The 15,883-nt window shown below is 43.0% G+C and overlaps 1 protein-coding gene across 1 annotated transcript in view; it reads right to left on the bottom strand.

Annotated features, from left to right (window-relative positions):
* The window catches only part of DLEC1 (DLEC1 cilia and flagella associated protein), a 2,498,134-nt gene that overhangs the window by 1,372,156 nt on the left and 1,110,095 nt on the right, over positions 1-15,883 (bottom strand). The window lies entirely within an intron of this gene.

Genomic DNA, 15,883 nt, shown 5'->3' with positions numbered 1-15,883 from the left:
ACTACGAACCATAGTTTATCAACCAAGAAAATAATAAAATCAAAACGCTTAACATTTCATAGTGTTTTCGTCTTACACAGAAACTTCACCAGATTTAACCATACCATACTACCCGACCGTATTTAAATAGTTGAAGTACCCCAATGAATCAATTAATTTATTAGTGTTAAAGAAAATATCTAGGTATGCACAACTTGTGCCAGAGTAAAAATAATCTCATAAATATGAATTGAAATCCACATAGTAAAAACTTTAAAACGTAATAAAAATGTTAAAATACTCATGTGTTAACCTTGAAAGCCACGGTAGTACAGCCGTAGTGTTGTTGCCTCACAGCAAGAGGTTCTCCTGTTTGATTCTCGGCTGAAGTACCTTCTGTGTGGAGTCTGCATATCCTCTCCGCGGTCGAGTGGCCTCCGAAAGACATGCGTGAATGGGCATACCTTCGTTGAAGGTTGGGCATTGGGCTGGCAACCCAGCACCCTAAAATCGACTGCCAATCATTAGTGGACTGGAGTTCCGCTGTGGCGACCCCTAACCGGGAAAAGACAAACAACAACTCATGTGTTAACCTTACTATACAACTTCTTATTAAGAATGTGTACAACACTACCATCTAGTGGCCATATAGCTAAATACTAAAGTTTAGCTGCCCTTAACTTAAGTACTGGTGTCAGGGAGTTGTATCATTTAAACCAGGGAACCTGTTAGCTTCAAAAACAATCTGCTAGTACATTTCCTTGTATTCCACTTTGGTCTCTCATGGTCCACTTCTAATGTCCAACTCCACTATTTCACTATAAAAAATAGAACTTTTCCCCTCCGCATGTCAATATGTGCTTGTACAATGCATTAGTTGAATTATTTTTCTTAATATCATTACTGTGCTCATAAATTCTTGACAAACTTTCTTCAACTTTACTCCAAGAATTAAAGAACAATGCCTCTATAAGAGTGGTGAAACTGGACAAAGGAGTCCCCCTAGAGTGCGTTTTACTTTGTTTACTGGTTTTTGAACTTCGGGCACACCATCCACATTTTTTTTGTTTTTGATCAACGTTTAAATAAAATTGGTGCAGTGGTAGCATTGTCACCTCATAGCAAGAGGGTCTCCCTTCGATTCTCAGCGGGAGCACCTTCTGTGTAGAGTCTGCATGTCCTCCCCACGGTCGAGTGGTTTTGAAAAACATGCGTGAATGGGCATGCCTTTGTTGAAGGTTGGGCATCAAGCTGGCACCTCGGCACCGTAAAAATCTACTGCCAATCATTAGCGGACCGGAATTCCTTTGTGGCGACCCCTAACCAGGAAAAGCCAAAAGAAGAAGAACAACAGCAACAAAATATGTGAGTGATAGGAGTGATAGAACCAATTCCTATTTCCCAGATGGGGAAGGGTTTTTATTTATGGATGTTCTTAGTGCTAAAGAAGGAAAATCTTTCCTAAACTTGTTTGTGATAGTGCCCATATTCAAAATGATGACAGTTTACAACCTGCTACCTCTTCTTCCTCTTTCAAGTTTACTGGTAACACTAGACTTAAAATGTGCTGATCTTCACATCCCTATTCATCCAGCCTCCACATGTTTCTTAAGGGTTTATGGGTCTGGGTCACATTATCAGTTGTCTGCCTTACCCTTTAGACTATTCATTCCATCAAGATTGCTCACAAAGTGTCTAGCTCCAGTTATAGCTCACTGTAGACTACAGGGGATCCATATTTTTCCATATTTATTTAGATGACTTACTTATCTTTGCAGAGGCATTTTCAAAGTATCAGGAATCTCTCGCTCTCTTGGGTGAGAAATCTATTACATAAGCTGGGATTCCAAGAGAGCATTCAAAAGTCTTGCTTGACTCCTTCACACAGGATTGTGTTCCTGGGATGTCAACTAGACACCTCAGTTCAAAGAACATTTCTACCCCAGGAAAAAAAATAGATCTATATCTAAATCTAGTTCTCTGGTTTTCCACTCAAAATCTGTTGGCTGTGAGGGAATACCTCAGGAATTTTGGGTCTAGTGACTTCCATGATTTTCATGATACTTCAGGCAAGACTCCACATGGGAAAGATGCAGTGGTATCCAAAGTCTCAGGCCTCAGCATCAACACCATTTTTTTTCAAATTCCAGTGCAAGGGTTTGTCAGAAGAGAAATACTTTGTTGGAGACAACAGGTATCCTTAAATCCAGGTCTCCCCTGCTCCCTGTTACAAAGCAAGCAGTCACCACAGACACCCTGAACTTTGCTTGGGGAGCAGTTTCAGGAGAGATAAAGGTGCAGGGTGTATAGGACACCAAGGACAGATGCAAACATATAAATATCATAGAAATGGTTGTCTTGATAAAGGCACTTAACTCTCTGAATCATCCTTGATCCCTGGAAGTTGTTACAGACAATACAACAGCCATGTGGTACGTCAACAATTAGGGGGGAATCAAGGCCATACCCCTTTGTAAAGTAGCCCTATTAGCTTGGGATATAGCTTCACCATACATCTTCCATTAGAACAAAATTGTACCCCAGACAAGCTGAGCAGGACCAGGGCAGACTCTCATGAATGGAAACTAGATCAGGGGGTCTTCCAAGATTTGATACATCTGTGGAGAGTTCCTCAAATAGACTTATTTGCCTCCTCTCTGAACAACAAATTGGCAAGATTCTGCTCCAGGACTTCATGCAAGATGACCTGCAAGAAAAATGCCTTTTATTTTCTTTGGATAGGAATGTCCCTGTATGCTTTTCCATCCTTTCCACTGATATTCAAAGTACTTCTGAAGATTCTGAAGGAATCCTCAATATCATTGTGGTGACCGTCTTCGGTTCCAAGCAACCATGGTTCTCCCGTCTTTTGGAAATGGACAGGGGCAATTACCACAAGCTTCCTCACAGACTGAATCTACTCACACAAAAACAGGGATGTTAAATGCACCCTGACATCAATCTACTTCAATTAGCTGCTTGGATGATAGGGTCATAATTCCTTTTACGCATCTTTTTCCTGAGGATGTGCAGCAGGTACTAATGGAGGCAAGAAAGCCTGCTACTAGAAAATCACATATTTATTAATGTAAAAGGTTTTTAGTTGGTGCCAACAACATAACCAGCATCCATTCAGGGCTAGTTGTTCTCTGGTTTTACAATAGTTGTGTGAGTTACTATCCTATGGCCTTTCTTTTTCCTCTGTCAAGATTCATTTATTAGGCATTTCATCATATCTCCCCATGGATCCTCCTCTTTCAATGCAGTCTCATGTTAAAATGTTTTGATAGGGATTTTGCAGAAGAGGCCTCCAAGTAAACTGGGACCCTCTCCTTGGGATCATACTCTTGTATTAGAGATGCTAACACTTGATCCATTTGAACCAGCTAACCTGGCTGACTTGAGATTATTAATATGGAAACCACTTTTACTGATTTTTCTGAGCTCTGCAAGAAGATTATCAAAGTTGCAAGTGAGTCAACCCTACCTCATTTTCCACAGGGACAGGGTTTTTTTGAGAACTAATTGTTATGCCTAAAGTGGTATCCAAGTTTACCGTAAACAAAACTATTCCTCTCCCCATATCCTTTCCTGAACCTAAAAATAAGGAAGAAAGGTTACTCCACATGCTTTGGATATCCACAAAAAGCTCAGATTCTATCTTGACAAAACTAAATTGTTTAGATCTTCAGATCAATTATTCATTTCTTTTGAAGGTAGGAAGAAGGGACAACCTGCATCAAAACAGAATATTTCCAAATAGTTGTCTAAGGATATTGCCTTTTGTTTTACTCACTACAACAAAACCATTCCATGCAAGGTCAAGGCCCACTCTTCCAGGCCCTTGGCATTATCTGTGGTTTTCTGGAAAGAGTTGGATTCTAGAAGTATTCTAGAAGCTACTACCTGGCCCCCTGCACATACTTTTATAAAGCACTATAAGCATGATTCCTTCCCTAGGTCCAAGTCAGGCTTACTAAGTCCATTGCCCAGGGGTTCCTGGACTCTTCTCTTTCCACCTCTCAAAACTAGTAAACTAGGGTAATCTTCCTATATAACTAAGGCTACTGCAACAGTGATTAATATGATGAGCACAGTGCAGCTGTTAACACTAGATGTTTGAATGATCAGTGCTGCAGTGGCTGCTCCATCCCTCCCTCCACCCCCTTGTTTTTTGGTGTGTTTTTTATGCCAGGGTGTGGAGATTTATTTTTTGTTGTTCATAGCATTGTCCTTTCAGGGCTCAACCTCCCTCTCTGGGTTAGCAGGAAAGCTCTGAAGGGCCTGGCACCCACATATGCCTCTTAGTCAGCTATGCTTGAGTTGCCTGACAGTTTGGGCACATGGAAGGTGCCCTGAAGCTTTGGAAGCTGGATGTCTGTTTTATCATTAGTATGATATAACCCATATAGCTAAGGTTACTACAGCAATGATCTTTCAAACATCTACTGTTGTGGTAAGCTTACTTAAACAACTGTACCTTCTTTTCGCAAACAGGATAATCCCCCTACCAACTTATGATTATGCCAAGGCACTGCACCCAATTTTCTCAAGCTTCCCTCTGGGTACCACATGTTTAAAGTTAGCTCTCAACAAGGCGGTCTGGCCATCAGTAGTTTCTGATACATAGGTGCTCAACATTGTTGGCAGGGCAGTGGAAAGAACATCTGTCTCCGTTCAAAGGAGTTCTCCCTCATCAGCAGTACCAAACTTTGTTATTACCTCCTATTCCCTGGCAAACTCTGGATTTGGAGATTATAGAACTGGCCCCTTCTTCAGAAAGAATGAGAGGTTTCTACTGCAGAATTTCCTTGATCCCCAAAAGAGAGCTGTTGCGGAGATCAGTGTTGAAACTTTCTTTTCTGAATACATTTGCCAAGGTCTCCAAGTTGAAAATTTCTGAGATTTGTTGTCTCTGATTCACACTATAAGACTTCTGTATTACCCTTTGGGCTATCCCATGCACCTTGACTGTTTAGCAAATGCATTGCTCAGTAGTAGCCCACTGACAGACTGTAGGCATCCACATTTTTCTTTACTTGGATGATTTGCTGTTCCGTGCAGAGTCTGTGTCCAGGTGTTTGGATTCACTAGAGAAGTTCTCAGACTTAATCTCCCAGCTAGGGTTTAAGCTGAACCTCCAGAAGCCATGTCTGACATGCTTGCAAAGGCTGCAACACGAGAATGGACATTCTTCCAGATGATAAGATCCTGTCTTACCAGGCAATATTTCTGGAATTCTCCAAGAGGAATGTTGCCTCGACAAAAGATTAAAAATTCTTGGACTAATGCCATTTGACATGACAACACTGACCAGTCCTCACATGAGAAAAATTCAAAGGTATGTCCGAAATTGCTGGACCAAGCACTTCATCCCCTGGAAACCCAGTTGCATCAGACGAGAGTTACAGTGGTGGAGAGGTTAGATGGGTATTAGTCCAGAACTTTCTTTCTGCCCTCCAGTGCCAGTGCAATTTATTAAGACAGATTTGCCTGACTTCACTTGGGGAGCTGTGGCAGCTGGGGATGAAGGTGCAAGCTACTTGGGGGCCCAAGAATGCAGAGACGTACATCAATATCAAGGAGATGTTGGCGCTGATTCACTCTTTGAAAGTCCTTTACAGGTCTTCTTCTGGTGGTAACGGACAACACTGCAGTGATGTGGTACTGCATATTTCTATTAGAGAGGGAGAATGAGACACTATCAGATATCTTCAAACTGTTTGAAATTTTCATAGCCAAGCAGGATTTTAAATTTCACACAAAGAAATATGTGGTGAAGGCCGAATGGAGGAATGTGGGGCTGATGAGGCTGGATGGGACAAAAAGCATTTGGCGGTTAAAGTGTATCCAAAGATATGAAATATTCTAAAAAGTAATACAGAGGAGGTAGAGGAAAGGATGAAAACTGTTTTGGATAATTCATAGTGAGGAAGGATTGAGACTATAAAAGTGATGTGTTCACCTGGTATTATTCACATACTTGGGCATATACAATCATGTCCTCAAGACAGACAGTTGGCACAGATGCTAAAAGTATGGGATAGATTTATTTGGGAAGACGAAAGATGGATGGGCAAGCCTGCCTGATGTTAGAAGGTACAGAATTGCTATTGATATGACATAGCAGATATGGAGTGTACATTCAAGAAAAAAAACAGTAAATGGAGAATTATTAGAAATGATAGGAATGGAAAACGGGATTAGGCAAAGGTTTTCTTTGCCTCCATGTTTATTTCTATTAGTATTAGAAAAAATAGTAGTTTTTTTATTCACTGTATATACCATATCTACTTCTGTACATTCTGAAATCAGGCAGGAATACCCACCCAGTGAAAGTAGTGCAATAGTTAGTAGCACACTTGCCTCTGGTGTAGAAGGCTGTGGGTTCTATTCCCACACCAGGTAGATCAATTGCTGACACTTCAGTGCAGCATAAAGGAAGCACTACATTCCTGAGTATGTCATCCTTCAGAAGAGATGTTAAACTGATGTCCCAGCTGGATGTACAAAATCCCATGCCAACAATCAAAAACAATAGAGGAAGTTTTTGGATGCCCTTGTTAAACTTCCCCTAGGAGAATAAATACCATCTCAGGTCTCTCCTGAAAAGAGGCCACTAGCCTAGTGGGACTAACCCAGTTAATAAAAGATAAACAAAATCAAATCAATTAATAAAATAAAAAAAATCTAAAGTGGAGGAGTTGGGAAGAAGTCAGAAAAAACAAAAACAGTTAGTTAAGGATTAAAGAAACTGAGAAGAATGCAGATGAGGAATTATGAAAATAGATGGGGGATTGGTACAGTTGAGGGAGTGGAAGGACTATGAGACTGAAGATTTATGACATGGTTCCTTATTAATGACACTGATAAATACAGTAGAAGATTAGCAAAATACAGGAATATATTATGTAAGGGGCCTAATGGATAATGGGTAAGAAAGTAGATTAATCTGGTTATGGTATGTGCAAGTAAAATATGGGGTTAATGAGGGAAACTGACTACTGTACACAGGCAAAAAGCATTAGAATTTGAAGAAAGGGAAAGCCAGGAAAAAATATTAAAAGAGGAAGCAGTTGAGAAGAAGAGAAAAGGTAAGAAATGGGCAGAGAAAGGAAAGGGATTGATAGGAAAATATGCAAAGATACATAACAGAAGGCAGGATTATTAGAGTTATCTCAGCTATGGGAAAATGAGTTACAGAGGACATGCACTGGTTGATATGAAGAGCTTCTAGGATTATGGTAGGTATTACATATTCTAAGAAATATCACTACTGTTCATGGTACAAAGATGCATACGTTACACAAGTGGCATAGAAGACCATATACGATTAAAGCTAAGGGATAGTGGGAAGAGATAAAATTCTGGAGATATGGGACAGTCATGGCTAATAAGCACATGTTCTGGGACTCTGATAACATTAGAAGGTTATGGAATGAAATGGGGAAATTATGGTTTAAGTTTTATGAGAAGAAGGCAAAGTGGAGTTTTCCTGTTATGTGTTCCAAATTGAGAAAGGGTCTGATAGGTAGGCTCTTAAGAAAAAATAGAAATGCAATTTGTGGCAGGACAGACAAAGAGGGAAATAGTAAGGAATTATAAGTTTAGTTGATGAGCTCTGGATACCCTTGTGAGGCAGGTAAGGAGGAGCAAAGGGAATCAATAAAGGAAAGCTATATCTAAGAGGGATGGACTGAGGGGTGGAAATGGTAGCATAGTAACAGATGGTGCAGTACTAATTTAAATAGGAATGAAGGTGGTAAAGCTTACTAGATCTCATGTTGTACATTGCAAACTGAAAATAGAAATGGGTTAGGCAGCCAAAGAATCCAAAGAATAGCCAAAAGCACAAAAACAGTCCCAAATCCACTTCAAGGTAAGACTGACCACGAGCAGTCAAAAGAAGACTTAAATGCAGATTTGCATGTTGGACAAAATGTTTTGAATCTTTCTAGAATTGTTTTTTTTAGATGCTGAATTAAATGTGTTTAGTAAAGGTCTGTCATTCATTCCTTCTGTTAAAGGGAATTTGAACCAAGCATTTAACAAGTTAAAATTAGTTATTAGTAAGCTAGATTTATAAATGATATATAAAGATAACACTAATACGGGAGAGACTGTATTAAAACATGCTAGTACATTTGTTCCTCAGAGTTCAACTAATGTTAGCACTTTTTTAAAAATGTGTGAGAATGATATATGATTTATTTCTTAAGAACTGTAATAGGAATAAGTTTAAGTATTTTAATATTAATGCACTTGAAAGAGAAGCTTTGATGAATTTAAGTGTTAGAAATGATATCATAGTTAAGCTGATAAAGGAGGGAGAATTGTCATTATGGACATTGAACATTATAATGCATTAATGTATGATTTATTATTGGATAAACAGACTTTTAAGACGATTGATATATCCGTATATAATAATATAGTTTATATGGTTAAATCTTTTTTATATGAGTTGTTAATGGAGATGAGTATTACCCCAGAGTTATATAATTACTTGTATGTTGCCCATCCAGTTTGCCCCTTTGTATATGGACTGCCAAAAATACATAAAAATATTACACAACCCCTGATGAGGCCTATTGTATCTAGCGCAGAATGGGTGACTATAGCTATTTCTAAGTATCTGGAAAGTGTTTTACATCCATTATTGGTTTATAGTAAGAGCTTTATTAAAGATCCTAACCAAATGTTACATGATTTACACTTTTTCTACGAACTAGTACATCTTTTAATTATGTTATGTTTACACAATATAAAATCATTGTTTCTGGTTATACCAAATGGTATAGGTGTTCCATATATCAGAGATTTTTTGTATAAATATAGTAGATTTCCTACATATAAGATAGAACTTGTTTGTAGAATGTTAGAAATAGTTTTAGAAAACAATGTTTTTTTCTTTTAATAATGAATACTATCACCAGATAGAGAGTAGCTATGGAACTTCTGTAGCTAATAGTTATGCTAATTTAGTTCGATGGGCAGAACAATATATCTATAATGAAGATTCATTAAGAGGTGTTTTTCATGGTTTACCATCAGAAGGTCGAATTTGACCCCATCGAATGATGGGATCATCGACCCACTTCCGCGAAACCGACAATGTTGAATTCCGACATTGTCAAAATGTGACTCACTGTAAACCTCAGAATGGGCTTTAACATGGGTCAAGATGGGGGCAAGATTCGTACTTTGACAATGTCGCCGTTTGGCCTCCAGACTTCAACCTTCTCATTGTCACCCATTTTTCATAATAGTAATATCATGTTCTACAGACATTTTGTAGATGATGTGTTTTTCCTATGGGCAGGTGAAGTAATAGAGCTACAGAAGTTTGTCATATATCTTGGTCAAACTACAAACTTTCTTAAGTTTGAATTAAAGTTGACAAGATTATAAGACATTGATGTAAGTCTTTTAGATGTACTTTGTCTACAAAGAGTGCAAAAGTGTAATAAAAAGAATATAGAAAAAATAAGTTGCATTTTCATAGTGGGAACAAAGTGATTTACTGATCCTACTACATACATTGCGGCATTTGATAAGTCAGGTGCCACAATGTATTTTCTCGTTTGTCTTTCCTTCTGCTTTTGGGCCTTTTTTAACAAAAAGCTTTATAAACTTTTTATTAAACCATTTCCCAAATACATTTATTTTTTCTAATGTGATGTTATTTTGGGGTAACATGCAATGCTTTGTGAATGCAAGGTGTTGTGCTCACTATGGACACAGCTCAGGTTTTTCCTACCCTGACACCACTGAGTTTAAAGTTCCCTGTTTTCTCAGTGACATAAAGGTATAGAAAACATATATTTTGAAAGTATTTTTCTGTGTTAAGAAGAAGCCCAAAACATTCCCCGACAGAGAAATGAACTGTCTGGCAGTCTATGCACCACATGCAATGGTGCAAAGCTAGGTGTCCAAATGTCAGCAAATTACTTTAAAATGCACAATGCTCTGTGCAAACACATCAACTGAATATTTATAAAAATGCTGGTATTAATAATCTACATAATATGCTGACTTTACATAGTATATAATTCATATCACAACAAAACTCAACATTGATTGATTATTTGCTAATGTTTTTGCAAATTCAGGTAGGAAAAGCAATATGAAATATGAATTATGATGAGGTCATTTTACTATGCAGATAGTATTATATTTTAAGTATTCATGTGAAAACAATAATCCGCTATCAGGCATAAAATAAAGCTCATCCCTGTCCATTTTCATGTGCAACTTAGATTTATGGATGGGAAACAGAAAATGTACCCTAGGACAGCCCCTCTGTACTACTAATGGACAGACACAGCTCCTAAATGCTTTATCCCATGCATGGGTCCCCTCAAATTATATATGATATAATTCCAGTTATTCTGATTAGGGGTAATATATAATTATCAACCATGAGATGGGTAAGGCAAATCTATAACTAAATGGGATAGGTTATTTCAAGCACAAAATGGAAACTGGCTAGGATTAAAGTGACCCACAAGAGCACATAGCCTAGCATTTACCTATGAACCTATCTGGGATCACAGTACTAGAATTTCATTAGTAGGTCCATTCAGTCATGAGCATATAATGGTAATGCTTACTGCAAACCTGGTATAACAAAAATATTTATGTCCATAATACCTCCATGAACAATTCATGGCTGAAACACTTTAGACCAAAATGTTCTTACATCTGTTGGTCTTTCTGTATACAGCAAACTGTAACTATGTGAGTATTTTCTCTACTCTGTATGCAGAAATAAGAAGTTATGTACTCACCATAACGTTCCATCTGAGTAGGTATCTTCATTTGTCTGCAACCTTTGGGATACGGATCCGATCTCGTATCCGAGCCGGCAACTTCTACTACAGCATAGATCTGAGCTCCTAGCTCCTCCCTTTACCCATAATCTCCTGCCAACCCTGACTGACCTCAGATCAAGTTTGCCCTATATAACCATCATTACTGTGCCCCAGAAGGGGCTTATCTAAGACAGATCCTATAGGTCAGGGGGAAGGAGGGGGGGGGTGGTTGCAGACAAATGAAGATACCTACTCAGATGGAACGTTATGGTGAGTACATAACTTCCTAATCTGAAGTAGGAACTTCATTTGTCAGCAACCTTTGGGACAGAGTCCCCAGCTACCTGAATCCTGGGTGGCCTTTATGGAAGAATATTCCAGAGCACTGCAGAGCCAAAAGATGCCCTGCCTCTGGATACAACATCCAGTTTGTAATGGCTGATAAAGGTATGAGATGAGGCCCAAGTGGCTGCAGAACAAATATCATCTAAGGGAACCCTAGATTTAAAAGCCGCCGAAGTAGTGATGGCCCTAGTAGAATGAGCTCGGACTCCCTGAGGTGCAGGCCTTCCCGAACTCTGATACTCCAAGAGGATACAACTAGCTATCCACCGTGACAGTGTAACTTTAGAAATTGACTTGCCTAAACTTGGTTTGGCAAAGGAGACAAACAACTGGTCAGATTGTCTATGACCAGCAGTTCGATGAATATAAAAGCGTAATTGTCTGTGCACATCCAAGGAATGCAGCTTGTACTCTCCTTTGTTCTGATAATTGGGAAAGAACACGGGAAGATTAATAGATTGATTAATATTAGCTTCCGAAGATACCTTAGGCAGAAAGGACGGATTGATCCTGAGGTAAACTCTATCCTGATGGAAGGCTAAGTACGGCGGTTTAACACATAGAGCCTGAAGCTCAGAGACCCTTTTAGCTGAAGTAATGGCCACCAAGAAGGCCGTCTTCCAAGAGAGGTATTTAAGATCAACCGTAGCCGCCGGCTCGAAAGGGGGGCTTGTCATGGCCTGAAGAACCAAAGATAAATCCCATGGGGGTACTACCTCCCTGACTGGGGGTCTGAGGAGGAAGGGACCCTTGAGGAAACCTTTACAAAGCTTGGAAGTAATTAGAGGGCCCGATTCATGCCCTACATGATAATGCAAAATCGCTGCTAGTTGTACCTTGACTGTAGAGCAGCTAGCCCCTTGATGAAAAAGGGTAGTTAGAAAATCCAAAACCGACGTAAGAGGCGCCGTGAAAGGATCTAAGTGATGGTGCTCCGCCCAAATGGAGAAATGTTTCCACTTACTTCAATAGACCCTTCTGGTGGAAGGTTTGTGTGCTGCTACTAGGATGGCTTTGACTGGTGAGGAGATTCCGGGAGTCCTTATCAGGAGTGGAACTGGAGCAACCAAGCAGTCAGCTTGAGGTTGATCAGGTTGGGGGTCGGAAGACTCAGAGGGTGAGTAATGAGATCCGGAAGGGGATCCAGAATCCAGGGTGGATGAATCAGATGAGACCACAGGTACGGGAACCATGTTTGACGAGGCCAGAATGGGGCAATGAGGATCATTTTGCTCCCCAGCCGATTGGCTTTCTGTAAGAGTTTTAGCATCATGGGCAATGGAGGGTAAGTGTAAAGGAGACCGGGAGGCCAAGCATGTACTAGAGAGTCTCTCGGGGACTCCCCCCTGAGGGGGGATTAGAGCGAAGTAACTGTTGCATTTGGTATTTGAAGGAGAGGCAAAAAGATCGCAACAGGGTTGCCCCCATTGGGCAAATATTTGTTTCGCTACTAGAGGACTGAGCGACCATTCGTACGAGGTCAGAATCGAACGACTGAGCCTGTCTGCTAGGATGTTGGACCGTCCCGGATTGTGCGTTGCAATAAGAAAGCGGTTGGTGGATATCGCCCATTCCCACACTCTCATGGCCTCGCAACAAAGAAGATAAGACCTGGTTCCCCCCTGTTTGTTGATGTACCAGACAACTGACATGTTGTCCGTTTGTACTGCAATTGTCCCAATCGGAAGAAAACTGTGAAGTGCCTGCAACGTCAAAAGCACCGCCCTCATCTCTAGGACATTGATATGCAAGGAGGTCTCTGTGTCGTTCCACGTGCCTTGGACCGTTCTGCCTGAATAGTGCCCCCCCACCCCAGGCGAGAGGCGTCCATGGTCACTGTGGCAACAGGGGAAGGTATCGAGAATGGTCGTCCCGTGTGGAGACTCGGGGACTGGAGCCACCACATGAGCGACCCTCTGCAAGCCCTGCTTAGGGGAATAGGATGGGACAGGGGGTTGCGAGACAGAGACCATTATACCTGGAGGGTCCACTGCAGGACCCTCATATTTAGACGGGCTAGGGGCAGCAGAGGAATTGCTGCCGCCATGGACCCTAGAGCCCTCAGGATCAATTCCGCCAGTGGAGCAGGAAGTCGGAGAAAGGCCTGAAAATGCAACCTCAGGTTCTGAAGCCGATCGGGAGTCAGGAAGGGAAGCATTAGTCTGGAATCCAATCTCGCCCCTATGAAATCTATTACCTGTGTAGGAACCAGAGAGGATTTGGCCATGTTGACAGTCAACCCTAGGCGTGGAGCAAGATTGAGGAAATAATCCCTGCCTGAACAGAGCAGATGCCTTGTTAGGGCGATGAGGAGCCAGTCGTCCAGGTACGGAAAGACCTGAATTCCCTGAAGCCTCAGGTGGGCCGCTATAACCGCCAAGACTTTGGTGAACACCCTGGGGGCTGAGGTGAGACCAAAGGGGAGGGCCCTGAACTGAAAGTGACTGGCTCCCAGCCGGAAGCGGAGAAACCTCCTGGAGCGTCTGTCCACCAGAATGTGGTAGTACACATCCTTGAGGTCTATAGAGCACATCCAGTCGTTCTCCCGTAATAGGGGGAGAATAGATTGTAGCGTGACCATTCGGAACTTTTCTTTGGGTACTGCCAGGTTCAGAAGAGAGAGGTCGAGGATGGACCTCAAGTCCCCCGTCTTTTTTGGCACCAAAAAGAACCTGGAGCAAAACCCTGATCTGAACTGATCTGGGGGATGGGGGCGCGGGTTGGATGGCTCTTTTTTGTAAAAGCTGCTGAATTTCTGTAGCAGCCACCTCCCTCTGATTGGGTGGTACGTCGGGGAGGCTTCTGGTTTTTTGGGTTACAATAAAGGGAATTTGGTAGCCTCTGGATATGATGCGAATCACCCAGCGATCTGGAGTTATGGACTCCCACATTGCTAGGTGCTTCGAAAGACGCCCCCCGACTGCCTCCAGAGTGGAGCAGTCGGGCAACCCCTCAGGGGTTCTGCGTAGGCCTCTCAGAAAAAGGTTCTCTGGACCCAAAATTTCTGGGACCCCCTCTGCCTCTTGGGCGGCGTCCTCCCAGTCCTCCTCTGCCACGAGAGGACTGGTTGTCTGGAGCAGACTGGGACTGATGCGATTTATGGAACCACATCTTCTTCTGACCCTTTTGGCTCTTGGAAAAAGACCTCTGGTGAGCAGAGAAGTGGACTCCAATGGCAGACAACATCTTCCCATCTTTCTCGCTCTGGACTAAAGTGACGTGAACGGTTTTGCCAAACAGTGCAGAACCATCAAAGTGGGCATTCGCGAATGACGCCTTAAAGGGTTCCGAGAAGTCACAATGTCAGAGCCAGGCTTGGCGCCTCATTACCAGGCTGGCTCCACCAGCTCTAGCGGCTCCTTCAGTGGCGTGAGACAAGAGCCACATAGAGGTGTTGGAAACTGAACGTAGAGTGGACATTCGGGAGGAGTACAGTTGCTTGTCCCCTTCCGACATTGACTCTGGGGGGGATGCAGCGTATTCTTTTATTAGATCTCGCTGCATCCGGATGACGTGTGCCATATAGTTCAGCGCCCTCATGGAGAAGGTTGCTGAACTAAAGACCCGCTTCCCAAGGCGGTCCATCGCTCGAGACTCCTTACTCGGCAGGTGGACCACAGAGTTCTCCTGAGCCAACTCTCTCTTAGTGGCCGCTGCCACCAACATGGCATCCACGGGGGGACGTCTGCTCCAGTGGGTTCTTTCAGCAGGGGGACTTAGGATTCTATCCGGGCGCTTGGAGACTGGCTCTACAGTGTCCGGCTCCTTCCAAGCCCTGGTGGAAATAAGTTCCACCAGGGGGCCGGGGGGAGGGGACACCCAAGAGATAGATTGCCCTGCTTCGAACGCCTCTAGGAATACGGACTCATCGGAGGAAGCCTTGGGGGCAGACCACCCTCCCCTAATTCTGAGCATTTCCATGATGTCTCCAAAGGAGACATCCTTGGGGGGTGACCTTGGGGGAGCCTTCCCCTTCATCTAAGTCCGTATCTTCCGTAAGGGATTCGGGGGAGTCCACGTGCCTCCTCTTACACTTAGCTTTGTGAGGGACCTCCTCGGGGGGGCTGTCAGAGGAAGACTCACCAGCAATGTCACGTTCCAAAGGAACACCCAGAGGCGCTGAAGCAGGCTGCCCCAAAGGCCAGGTGATGGGAGCCTGGACCAGCTGAAAGGGAGTGCAGGGGGGAGCCGAAGCCAGGACCGGAGGTCCAGATGCACTCAACAGTGCACTCTCCACCACCGCGAAAGCCAAGGGGGAGCCACTCTTGATAGGATCCGAGAGTCGACTCCCACTCGGATCCGAAGCGGGGACTGGATCCGGGGCCGAGATCCTTGGATCCGAAGGACCCGTGTGCTCCGACCGGGCAGAGCCGAAGTCACACAGAATCCCTCGGATCCAAAGCTCACCCCACAGCTCCGAGAGGTCAGTTCCGACAAACTCGAGGGACCAGTCGGTGCCGAAGTAACCAGCACTATCGGCTCCGACCCACCCCCGGATCCAACGCAGCTTGGCTCCGAATGCTCCGAACCCAGAAAGCGGGTTGGAGAAGGAGGGATTGGAGCAAAAAATGGGGTTGAGCTCCCCCACGGAGGGGGGGGGGCAAGAGCACTCCCATCTGCAGCTGGGCCTGGATGAACTTCCTCATCATCCGGTCCATGTCTGCATCTGACATACTAAAGGTGGACTTCGCCGAGGCCACCGAGGCAGACCTAGAGTGTCGCCTCGATGACCTCGACGGGGACCG

Source organism: Protopterus annectens, chromosome 3.part1 (assembly GCF_019279795.1).
Source record: "Protopterus annectens isolate FY-2018-M chromosome 3.part1, PAN1.0, whole genome shotgun sequence".
Taxonomy (NCBI): Eukaryota; Metazoa; Chordata; order Ceratodontiformes; family Protopteridae; genus Protopterus; species Protopterus annectens.
Note: the sequence above shows the minus strand (reverse complement) of the source record. Positions and strands in the feature narration are given on the sequence as shown.